At 42.9% G+C, this 12,050-nt stretch overlaps 2 long non-coding RNA genes across 2 annotated transcripts; both read right to left on the reverse strand.

Annotated features, from left to right (window-relative positions):
- Positions 1-642: 642 nt before the first annotated feature.
- Positions 643-1,988, reverse strand: LOC311420558. Its single transcript, XR_014684362.1, has 3 exons — positions 1,460-1,988; positions 1,067-1,187; positions 643-966 (listed from the first exon to the last, which is right to left on the reverse strand). It is a non-coding gene; the product is annotated as an uncharacterized lncRNA (long non-coding RNA).
- Positions 1,989-2,782: 794 nt separating this feature from the next.
- Positions 2,783-10,768, reverse strand: LOC311420657. Its single transcript, XR_014684451.1, has 3 exons — positions 10,600-10,768; positions 4,650-4,862; positions 2,783-2,872 (listed from the first exon to the last, which is right to left on the reverse strand). It is a non-coding gene; the product is annotated as an uncharacterized lncRNA (long non-coding RNA).
- Positions 10,769-12,050: the final 1,282 nt, after the last annotated feature.

Genomic DNA, 12,050 nt, shown 5'->3' on the forward strand with positions numbered 1-12,050 from the left:
ACTCTGCTACACTCCCCTCCCCTATCCTACCCTACACTGCCCTAAACTCCACTCCCCTACACCATCCTATACTCTCCTACGCTACGCTACCCTATCCTATCCTCCCTTACACTATCTTCCTCTGCCCTCCCCTGCCCTGCCTGTCCCTCCCTGTCCCTCCCTTCCCCTCCCATCCCCTCTTTTCCCTTCCCTCCCCTCCCCTACGCTCCCTGTCCCTACACTCTGCTACACTCCCCTCCCCTATCCTACCCTACACACCCCTATACTCCCCTCCCCTATACTACCCTACACTCCCCTTTGCTACACTACCCAACATTACCCTATGCTCCCCTGCCCTACGCTCCCCTACACTCCCCTCCCCTATCCTACCCTACACTCCCCTACACTCCCCTTTGCTACACTCCCCTACGCTACACTACGCTACACTACGCTACACTACCCTATCCTATCCTCCCTTACACTATCTTCCCCTGCCCTCCCCAGCCCTCCCTGTCCCTCCCAGCCCCTCCCCTCCCCTCCCCTCCCCTCCCCTCCCCTCCCCTCCCCTCCCCTCCCCTCCCCTCCCCTCCCCTCCCCTCCCCTCCCCTTCCCTTCCTCTCCCTTCCCTCCCCTCCCCTCCCCTTCCCTTCCCCTCTTTTCTTCTTCTCTCTTCTTTCTTTCAGGTAACTTCAAATCGCTTCAGTCATTCTCATAGCTCACGTCCCTGGCTGATTCACAGGAGCCCATCAGCAGCAACCATAAGTGCTCCAGCTGCTGTGTCACTAGTCGAGCAACGGTCTCCGACTGGGAATCACTGACTTTGTTGTGTGGCTCAGACAGGTGCCTTTCAGTTCCACCCTGGCCTGGACATGTCCTCTTGCTGTGTCCCCACCTACATCGCAGTTCTGCTTAGAAGCAGCAGCACGGTTTGGAAGTAGTCCCACTACTTGCATTTTCAAGTGTTTAGCTTGGCTAGCCGGGTGGTGTCTGTCAATAGAAGACAACAAAGAGATTTTGGTTAGAAACAGCTGAGTAGTTCCTTTCCACAAGGGCAATGAAAGAAAGCTTACAAATTCACAAAACTTACGGGTGGTAGTTGGAAATATCGGTCTGCAGTCTCTATTTCCTTCTTCATCTCAATTCTCTTTTGGCCTGTGGAGCTTTTTGGATCAGAGGAGAAGATCCGCTGTCATACGGAGTTTTGGATACTGCAAGGGAAATGAAGAATTATACTGAGAACTCTTTTCAAACTCACCTGCAATCATCACAGAAAAGAATACCGAAAGAACACCGCTTTATCACGGGAAGCATAAATTTGAGCATAGGTGTCCTATAGCTGAAGCGAGGTTAAGCAGGTTCCAAACAAGGTGAAGGAGCACACCCATAATCATTTCCATAAAGCTGTGCTTTCAAACAAATGGTTTAAAGACTTAGATTGTCTTACAAGTGAAGAACGAAAAAATAAACAAACACAAATTACCAGGACATACAGTTTTCCTCTAGCTTGCTTTGCTTCTTTCAGAATCTGAGTCTGGAGTGACAATCAGGGAGCAGCGTTGTGCAGAAATGCCAAAGCCTCCCCAGCTTGTTGTACCTTCGTCAACAAGGGCTTTGATACTGCTGCCTCCTCAGCAACATCAGCAGTTTCCTAGGAAAGCTGGTGTCCACCAGGTCAAATAGGAATGGGAAACCCCTCTTGCCACAACTTCACACTCACACCAGAGTCGGCAGGACAGGCCGATGGACAGAGAAGTGTCTGTAAGAGTGTTAGAAAACAGACTTTAGAACAGATTCCCGTCAACCCAGGAAAAATTACTTGCTCGTCCCTTCAGACTGAACTCTAAGTAGAAGTAGGCGATCCCAAGCTGCCTTCCTGACATCTATGCTGCAAAGTCATCAAATGTGACATGTTACTGTACCAGCCTGTTATGAAGATAAACAGGAGTTTGAGGTTATGCTGTTTGATTAGAATTAAGCTCAAAGAGTTAGTCCTTTGGTATGTTTTTGTCTGCAAGTGTTTTGACTGTTTCCCAGACAATGTCTCCAGCAAGCTAGCTGCTTGTTTCATTTGTTCTCTTCTGTTCCATTCTGGTTTGTTTTGTTTTCTCAGTGAGGATTCTTAGAGAAATGAGATTAAAGTGATCATATTGTACGTCCATCCCTCCCCTTCGCTTGTCCGGAGCTTTTACCTTGTCCACCAGGCTGAATGAACTCGGTCACAGGCGCAGTTGTGTCAAAGCCATTCTGTCGCTAGACATGTTGTGAAAACAGACAGCTAAGTAGTGGGGAGAGGACGTGCTGCTGTCTGCAGTGTGACCTCAGCGCTTACCAAGCAGTAGGGAATACACAGAGAAGGGCGTTAGGAAAACTTCAAGCGCCAGATACATTTTATGTGGAAACCATATTTCCCAAGATAACGCTGGACACAACTCCATAATCAAAATGTATTCATTTCTTGGTTCATCCAACTCCTAGGTTTTACTTTTAAAAAGTTTCTGTCTTGGCTTAAAGCACTCTTCCAACCTCTCTTTCCAGTTACTAGCATTCCCTGAAATAGCTAATCCCATTTTTTTCTTTGTACAATCTCCCACTCTCTTCGTTTTCCTCTCCCCAAGAAACTTAGAACTGCTCTCTTCATACTTGACCACTAGATATGGAGCTGTATCAGCCAGAAGGAAGTTTCCTTCACACTTGCCGCTTCTTACGGTATCTGGACTCTTACCTTGACTCTTGCTCGCTCTTCCTACATTAGCACAAAGAAAGCTGTTTTGGAGATCTGATGTCTTCTTTTTCCAGAAACTACCCTGAATCACCTTTACGAGAGCTGTCCCACGCTGCGAGCATAAGTCTTACAGTCTGCCCAGATATTTGCCTTCCAGGCCAATAACCGAATCTGTCGAGTTAAGAACATGTAATTAATGGAAAGGAAATCCTTTTATTTTATTTTATTTTTTTTTTCCCAAGACCAAGAAGGAACGAATTGTGGGGAACAAGCAAAACTCAGGTGAAAACTCAGGTGAAAAATGAAATGAAAAATGTTAAGGTCAGGCAGCTTGCCCACTGCAAGTGCTAGCCTGAAAGCAGATGGAGTGCATCTTCATACACCACAGCCTGAGACGCTACTCAACAGGCCAGCCCATGTGATGAAGTACATTGCTGTCCTGAATTTTAACGTGGCAGGGGTACTCTTAAGCCTCTTGTTTATGCTTAACAAAAAAAAAAAACACTTTTTTTTCCTCAGCCAGGCATCAAAACACTTACAGAAGGGCACGGGCCCTCTCTGTGCACCTCAAGGTGGGATCCACAAATCCTCGCGTGGTTTCATCACATCCAGCACCCTTCTCTGTCCCTCCCAGCTAAACGTGCACAGAGGCAGCTGTTCCCAAAGTGCTGTGCTGACATAATTCAGTTCTGTTTCTGAAGTCATCACCGCAGGCGCCTCACAATGACAGCACAACACTCTCTGTAGCTAATGCGTATGTCTCAGAAACAGCTAGAGAAGTACCACTATGCCCAAACTGACTTTAATTAGAGTAGTTCCAAAATTATTCTCTGCTCCCCTACGTCTGTGGAAGGTGTGGGATAAATCTTTTCCTCGAGAAAGGATTACAGACAAAAAGAGCTTGATTCTGATACGTTGCCCGTACTTGTAGGGCAGCTGACCTTTTATTTCCATGTAAGAAAAAAGAAGGTCAAATCAACAATTGTCCTCCTCCGAGCTGGGAATATGAAATAACCCCAATTATCAAGGAAGCCTTCATAAGGAAACTATGCATTTCCTTGTTAAACATCTTGTTTCTTCGGAAAACTTTTCCAGTCCTTTGCAACTGCGGTGGTCTGGATCAGGTGGGCAGCCGAGTTCCACCACGGCCGCTCTCTCACTCCCCCTCCTCAAAGGGAAAGGGGGAGAAAATACGGTGCAAATGGCTCAAGGGCTGAGATAAGGACGGGGAGATCGCTCAACAATTATCGTGACGGGCAAAGACTCAGCATAGGGAGATAGTAAGATTTATTGCCTACTACCAACTAGACAAGTGAGAAACAAAGGAAAGAAACCAAAAACGCCTTCTCCCCATCTGCCCTCTTCCACCTCCTCCGCCAGAGCAGCGCAGGGAAACAGGGGACTGAGGGCTGTGGTCAGTCCCCGACGCTTTGTCCCCGCCGCTCCTTGTCGGTCACTCCCTGCCCCTGCTCCCCGCGGGGTCCCTCCCACGGGATGCCGTCCTTCCCCAGCTGATCCCACATGGGCTGCCCACAGGCAGCAGCTCCTCAAGCACTGCTCCCACACGGCTCCGTCCCACGGGGTCCATCCCTCCCCCAGGAGCAAACTGCTCCAGCACGGGTCCCCCACGCGTGGGCGGCAGCTCCCCCCAGACCCCCTGCTCCTGCGTGGGCTCCTGTCCACGGGCTGCAGCTCCGGCCCGGGGCCTGCTCCTGCGGGGGCTCTCCATGGGCCGCAGCCTCCTCCAGGCCACATCCACCTGCTCCACCGGGGGCTCCTCCACGGGCTGCAGTGTGGAGATCTGCCCCGTGTGGAACCCATGGGCTGCAGGAGGACAGCCTGCTCCACCAGGGGCCTCTCCACAGTGTTCTAAATGAAGTCTCAACTCCATCTGAATTTTGTAATATTTATACTTATATACGATTCCCCATAATGCGCAGCTGCTTACCAGCGAGGGGCAGTTGTGTGCACGGGTCCGCTTCTCTCAGCTCGAGCTTCTCTCCAGCTCCGGTGCGCCCATTTCCAGCGACTTTCAGTACGAGCTTCTCTGAGTGGTTTGCTGAGTTTGGCCGAACCTGTCTTCATGAGGCGATCAATGGGCCTGTTCCCGTCCTGGTCTCTGTTCTGCTAGTCTGTTCCTTTTCATTCCTTCTTTCTGCTTCTTTATTGATGACATAAAGGAAGGCAACACGATGTATTGAAATGTTTTTGTTTGTTTGTTTGTTTTTATCTTGAGGGCAAGCTCCCCTCTTATACCCTTCTCTCCACAGCAGTTCTTTTCAAAGCAACTTTTCATTGGTCAAACAACTTTGAATATAACAACAACAGCAGACACCCAGAAACATCCATGCCTTAAGGGCTGGAGAACACACAACCCGAGACTGCATGGAGTCTCCTGAATCACCCTTCTTTGTTCCCTCTGGACTTTTATATTCCTGATGGCCTCATCCTTAAGGGTCTAATGTTATCTCAACCACGGGGCTTTCCAACCCCCATGGCCACATTCCCAAATCTCCCCCTTCTTTATTAATATCAACCATTTTCTCGACACGAATTACCACTCCATATATAACAATAGGATTAAATTATAAGTGCTTGTTCGCTTCTGTATACAATTTTAGGACATTAGAATATTTTTCTGTTCGTATTTCAGTCATCTTATGTCTTTGATTTTAAACTATTACTATATATTATAACATAACCCTCATCTTTAAAGTGGGGGCCTCCTTGTAGAGGTCCTCATTTTGAGGGGGATCTCTTGTCTTCCTCTTTGGTCTGACTCGACCAACGTCCCTAATGAGAGGTGTTGTATTATTGTACACTGATGTAGTATTCATCAGGCATAATTTCATAGTACTATAACAACACAATAAGGGTACTGAAATTGGCTTGCATCTTTTAAAGCTGCCCCCAAACTGAAAACAATCTGATTTTTTGTTCTTTCTAATAGGCTTCCACACTCAAACCATTATTTCAGAGCTGTTTGTTAAAAGAAAAGCAGTCATAATTTAAGTAAACCACTTCAGACTCAAATACCCTGGGCTTGCAAAACAGCCATTTACATTGTGTTTCAGCCTTCAAAGCATGGGGAAAAAAAACACATCTTTACATACAGAATTTGAGCTGGTGTGGGCATTTGCTGTATATGAGGCAATGAGGTACAGCTGATAAATTGCTAACACTGACAGGAGAAGATTGTCCTTTTCAAAGGATCTACAAAAAAGCAAGCATCATGACTTCTTTGCATCCAAGTTGTAACTGTATACAAGAAGGATTGCAATGAGTATTTCATATTGCAAAACATGTATTTTTTTGTACATAGACAAGCTGTAATATTTCATTTACTTGGGATTGGAAGAGAGACAGCTTTATATAGAGATGTAACAAGTAAAATGCAGTGCTTTAAAAGTGGAAAATATAACTGGCATTTTAGTTTTTCTCATTGTTTCTATTTTCAGAGAATCATAATACTAGGAATTACAGCAACAATGAAACAGCTGATGCTTTGAGACACTGGTATCACTGGGAAGTTTCCTTCTCACTTTAGAAGCAAAAAATCCAGTAGCACATCAATGATAACATCAAAACGATGTTAAAATCATGGTTAACTTTTAACCCATAAAGCCCATATGACTTCTCAAACATGTCTTGAAGTAGCATGTCTGTGTAACTAGACATGGATTAGTAAAACTGGAGAATCTTTAAGCCCACTCACCCACTTCTATTGGTAGTACCAGCTGACGTGGAGCACATTCCCACCCCTAAGACACTAAGCTTGTATAGCTGTTAATACCAAATCTTAAATGCTTTTACAATGAAAACTAGCATACAAGATAACCTTTGCCCTGCTCTATCTACCCACAGAAGACACAGAACCCTGGAGAACTGCATCTGATCTATGTTTGACTAGTAGCAAGTTTACCCAAATATTTTTGACTGGACTTCTCATGAGAAAGTTGTCAAACATGCACAAAAAAATGTTATCTTTCATCTTGACTTCTGAATCAGAAGCGTGCAGGTCCACCTGCATAGTGCAATCAGGGTTTACAACAATACTATCAGGAAGCATCATTACCATCAGGAAAAAAAAAAATCATTTCCCCACGGCAGGATTTACATATGCAAGATAAAGAAAGGCTTAACAGAAACAATTGCTGTCAACACAAAATACTGAAGACAAGCCTATTAGGAAAATTACTACAGGTTTCCTAGTACAGTTAACAGGCTGCATTCATTGAAGTGAAAATTAGGTGGAGCCAATGTCTTTCATATTCTTCGAATGAATGCCAGTAGCCACAGCACATACTGTGCTGTTCCAACAGTTGAATCTACTATATTTTCCTCAGCCTGCATCATTACTTTTATTTTGGTAAAGTAACAGCCCTTTGGGGAGGGGGGAGAGAAGGGAGAGGAGGTATTTTACTTCCTGAAAATGTTCACTTCAGAAAAATTAGTATGACTTCTCTTTCCAATGATTCAAAGATCGAAGCTGAAATTTCTTTAAGTGGTATATTCTTTATTGCAGCGCTGGATGCACGGGGGATCTCTCTGCCTATCGTGCATGTTTGGAGTGACAAACTATCTCATATTTATACAGCAAAACAATGAATATTCTATTAACGCCTATGCATATTCATTACCTAAACCCACCTACTCTCGCTTCGTATGCTAATTAGCTTATTAGTCTTTGCGCTTGCGCAAAGCCTTTCAAGAATTGTGGGCTGAGGTCTTCCGGACGTGGGCAGTGGTCTTTGGGAGGAAGTAGGTCTTCCTCGTGATGCACTTTTCACCTTTTGCTTAAAAAATGCCAGGTAGGAAGAATCAGTTGTTTTCCAAGCTGAGTTGGCTTTCGGCCTAACTGAGGGTCGGCAGATAACAGGACGTCTCAGTTAACAAGATGCTCCAACATAACAAAAGGTTGACAGATAACAAGATGTCATCTATTTTGTTCTCATTAATTTTTAACCACAAGATTTATTCTATTCTAAAGTGATTTTATACAATATCACCAAACACACCTGAAACACTAATCATCAAGGTGTAAAAGATTTGAGGTATGAAACAGATTTGTGTATTTCACAACATATTTTGAGCAGATGGAAACTATAATGACCAGATTAATGGCCCTGAGTCACTCTAGATACAGCCAACAACATGCTGGTTTGCACTCAGAGATCTGGATCTCTATTTAAAAAAAATATGTCCTTAGTGATGTTATTAAAACAGTCCCATTTTTAATGTAAGTGCTACTCAGGTGAGTGTATAAAGTATTCACAAAGAGAAGGGGAGGCCAATTGATTCCAGACTATATCCATACTTCCGCACCTCTAAGAAATAACCTTTGAACTCCATCAGGGAAATGTGTCCCTGCAGCCTGTTTGCTTGGCACCTCAGCATACTAGCCCAGAGTGCAAGTGACTGAGCTTTCTGTACTTTCAAGTAACACTCCAAATGCAGATATATAAATCAGAAGTCTGATATAACTCTCAAACACGGAAAGTTAAAATAAGATGCAATTAAAATATTCCACAAACAAACCAATTCACACGAAAATTATTTTTGTAGGAGCATAAGAACAAGTCACTTAGTATTTATTTTATATACACTTGTTGTACTAGGGACAATTCGTAATAAATCAGTACCCAACAGGATTCTTTGCACTGAGTTCACTTAGATTTCTCTCAGGCTCCAAGGTTGAATCTGAGGATTTATGTGCCATAGAGGCATCTATACTCAGATTACTTATTTTTAGTTTGGATCTGGTCTGAATATATTGCATATCAAATCAAGCATCCAGTTCTGTAAGGAAACCTAATGCAGACTTTATTCAAAAATTCTTAGAAGGTTCATGACATTTAATTTCAGGCATCTCATTCAGTTTGCCCGTACGGAGAGAGAAGCAGGTTCTGAAGTACACAGAGAAGTCAATAAGCCTCCTGCATTGATTACATGAAAGAGCTCAGGTTCCTCACGTAGATACCCAAGTTACACACTTAAAGCTAAATAAAGTGATATCAGAGCTGTGATTTTCTCCAAGTTTCAAGATAGTGTCTCATTTGCCAGAGAATGGTAAATCCATTGCATTTTTAAATGGAGACAGCAAGTGTCATACAGAAAAGTGGGAACTGCCACTATGCATTAGGGGAAGTGGAATGGGAGGGGACAGGACGATCAAATAAATCTGCTTACACTGTACATTGTCATCTCACTTTTCCTGAAAGCTGATTTCTTCAAATGAACCTATCAGCCGACATGTGGCAGCCATGGAAAGATGTCGAGGGTACTCCATGTGTAAGCTCAAATAGTCCTCTAATGTCAGAGGTGGTTGACTGCTACAGATAATAGCCAAAGTAGACATCCTTTGGCTCAATGCTACCAGGGAATTACTCATTTTGCACTTGGCATCCATACAGGTTTGAGCAAAACTGAACTGCCATCTACAGAATCACAACTTCTGACTTCTGTTAGGGAAACTTCAGCTGACTAGGTTACTTCTCTAAAGCTTCAGACTGTTCTGTCAGCATTTTGTTCGACAAGACAAACACTTCTCTAAAGAAAACATTACTGACGTGGGACATGATGACTAAGGTCAAATAAAATGTAGCAGTTCCTCCCTGTTACAGCCCACAGGTCATGTTTTACTAAAAATATACATTAATGTATGTACACATATATGAACGTTCTCGTAATAAAAGCACCCAAGTACAACAACAGATATGAATTTCTCCTTGATATGTACTTTGAGTGACAATTCACAAGGCAGATACAAATGCAGTTTAAATATGAGACTTGTTCAATGGCAAGGCTCTTTCCCTCTCCTCTATCATGGAATACACACACTGCTTCATGCAGTTCTCACTAGCAGAATGAGAGCACCTAGTTAGCTCCACATTCAATCTCCCTGTGACACGTAGACCAAACTCGTTCCTAGGGCTGAATATCCATTAAATACATTAAACTTTTGCATAATTTGCATAACAAGAGAAGAATTTAAGTCATATTGATATGAGACAGAATACCAGTTTTAATACTTTGTTTCCTGTAGGTCCCTTCATCTGAATAGGTAATACTTACCTGTTATTTGTAAAGTTATTTGAACTATTCTAGAAAAAATAAATTTAAGCATAAAAAACAAATCCTCTGAACCATCTTTATGACTGCTCTCATGTCAGCCACCTCTACCGTATGCTACCATTTAGTTGTTCAGCTAGCCCTGCAAGCCAACCTCCATTAATTTTCAAGAGCTGTAGTAGTACTCTACTGCCAACTACTTCTACTGTACACATTTCACATCCTCCTAAAACTACTCCAACCAGTGACTTCTGTCAAGTCTCGTTACATATTGCGCTGTTTTAAATTTAAACCCATGTGATAAAGCATTCTTTGTTGTTCCATAGGACTGCTGTGAACTACAGCTAAGAAACTGTGGCACCAATTACTTAGCTTAGAATGCTGAATATACTGCTGGTGCCACTGAGACGTGAATTGGGAGCATAAGCTTTGGCTGCCAAAAGTACATGTGTAGATGCACTTATATGAACAAAACTGAAAGCATAACTACCTTTGGTTTCCCCAGCAGCATTGCTCATTTGTCCTCTGTTGAAAGTACAGTTGTACTGGCATGGCTGTTTTTTTATACAATTGCTGTTCCAGGATTGCTTTGAATATCTAAACACATACATATTTCATCAAGGGAGTCAGACTTGACTGGCACAACATACTGACAAAGAAAATAAAAACTGGCAACTACCATGTATCAGTATCCTTGCAATAACATACATCAATCATACCCTACATCTGTAAGTAATGAAGAACAACATTATTATACAGTAAATAATTAGGGCTGAGTCCATGCTATGTGCATTATAGACAGTTTTTCTTCAAACTAAGCCTATTACCTGTTGGAGTACATTCAATACATTCCTGAAGCACATCTTCCAGCTCCATTTCATCTGAAAACAGCTTAGTCCCTGTGATCTGAGGTTGTCCTGCAACATGAAGCCAAGTCACAGTCAACAGGGACTATCAGGAAAATCACGTAAGAAGTGCACTATTAATCCAAAATGAGGTAATAACATAAACCCATCTGTAATTGAAAGCACAGTTAATTCCACTCTAAATGCCAGACTTTCAAATGAGATGTGACAAATATGAGACAGATGAATGCATTTGGCTAAGAGCTTAATTCTGTGGCTATTCCCAATAACTATTCACAACAGAGCTAGTACAGCAAGAGAAAAACTAGCTTTCTCATAAACAGTTTACTTGGAAGAGCAACATTCTTACAATGTCTCAATTATTGAATACTAATGGTAACACTGCACCATGAGAAGTGACACTATTGGCTCCACATATTCCCAGTTTATTATCTAATATATCTTAATTAACATCTGAAAAGTCATGTGGTTTTCTCCACGGAACAGAAGCAATCGATGTGTTTACACCATCTGATAAGTTATTGAGTGTGGTTGGCTCTGTGCCTACAAGGGCTGGCATGTCAGACGAAATACCCATCGACAACACTTCCCGTCACTAGAGGCAGGCTTGTAAAGCACCTTGCTGCCTTTTTCATAGGCCGCAAAGAACAAGCGTATGAAAACAAGGCCTCATAAAACCAGCTTAAATCCAGAACATTTCACTGAGAATGTTTAAGTATATACTGCTAATCAAGAATATGCTGAAGTCCCATTAATTCAGAGTTTATTAAAAAGGCCTCAAACTGCTTTTAAGAGCTCTAAAGGCCAGATTATATATTTGCTTGAAGTCTTTCTTAAGTCACTGTTACATAATCATAACTGCAAAGACCAAGTATACAGTAGCATCGTTACATCTCTATTAGTTTTTGGTAGATAACAAGACTGCATTGATCCTCTTGCAAGCAAGGTGGTCCAAAATTCATTTATGTACTATTTCTCACTTATGTAGTGCTTACCCTACACTGACTAGTTGTGCAAACTCTTGGTATCTAGAAACCCCTTAAATACGCAAATAAAAAAGAAATTATTGAATGAATTTTATTTTGGTATCTCTTGGCAATCAGAAATCTAACAAAGGCCTTTCACAGTACGCAAAGTCTAATTTATAGCTTCCTCTGCATCCTGGTTTCAGCTAACCACTTCCTCCATGTCCTAGTTTCCATTTCTACTGGGTCTGGCTGGAATGTTAACTTTCCCGGCAGCAGCCCATACAGTGCCGTACTCATTACTTGTAGCTGGAACAGCAGTGTTATCACACCAGTGTTGTGTCTACTGCTGAGCAGCAGTGGCACAGCATTGGGCCTTTCTCTAACCCTCCTAGGGGGTGGGCAAAAAGTGAGGAGAGAAACATCACTAGGGCAGCTGACCTAAAC

The sequence above is a fragment of the Aythya ferina genome (assembly GCF_964211825.1).
Source record: "Aythya ferina genome assembly, chromosome: 17".
Lineage (NCBI taxonomy): Eukaryota > Metazoa > Chordata > Aves > Anseriformes > Anatidae > Aythya > Aythya ferina.